The following is an 887-nucleotide window of genomic DNA, read 5'->3' as shown; positions in this document are numbered from 1 at the left end:
TATAGATATAGATTAATATAAGGTGTTTGAACTATGATCCCAAAAAGTATGTGATAGAAATTCTAAACCCTAAGTTGTGACATCAAAGAAGAGTACTGAATTGCTAAAAGGACAGATATGTCCCATTGGATTGGCAGCATAATTCCTTACCACTAAGCCAGGGACCAAACTCTGGTAGTCTAGTGGCAAGAAGTTAACACTGCAAATGCAAAGGCACATGCATGGTTTCAAGCTGCTCTGCGGGAGAAAAAAGGGGCAATCTCCTTTAGTGCAATTAACTGTCTCTGAAAACCTGCCAGAGGTTCAGCTATGGTTCAGTTCTGACTCTGTGGCACATAAAAACAACAAACAAGCCAGGGACCAGTCCTTGGAGAAGGACAACATGCTTAGATGAATCAGTGTAGGAGAGGAAGACCCTGGATGATGAACTGACACAGTGACTGTGGCAACTGGGACAGGAGTGTCACAGACAGTGAAACTGGCTCAAGACAGGGCAAAGTTCAGAGCTATTCTTCATAGAGTTGATATGAGTTATAGTCTACTACATAATAACAATAATAACAAGCCACCAGAACTCCTCTATGTATATGTATATGTACATGTACATGTATATGTGTTGAGATTTACATCAATATTTTGGGGAACAGAAGGAGACCTAGTGGTAAAGTGGTTAAACATCTGGCTAATAGTCTCAAGGTTAGTGGTTTAAAACCATCAGCTCTCCATGGGAGAAAGATGACGACGTCAGGTTCTGTAAAGATTTACAGTCTGTAAATCCAATGGAGCAGTCTCTACTTTGTTTTATAGGGTTGCTAGAGGAATCTATGGCAGTGGGTCTGGTATGGAGAGACATCTCTCATTTGGGAATAATCTCACTGTTACGGCTA

The sequence above is a fragment of the Elephantulus edwardii genome, unplaced genomic scaffold (assembly GCF_000299155.1).
Source record: "Elephantulus edwardii isolate Elephantulus edwardi_28Jun2011 unplaced genomic scaffold, EleEdw1.0 scaffold00121, whole genome shotgun sequence".
In the NCBI taxonomy this organism is placed as follows: domain Eukaryota; kingdom Metazoa; phylum Chordata; class Mammalia; order Macroscelidea; family Macroscelididae; genus Elephantulus; species Elephantulus edwardii.
Note: the sequence above shows the minus strand (reverse complement) of the source record.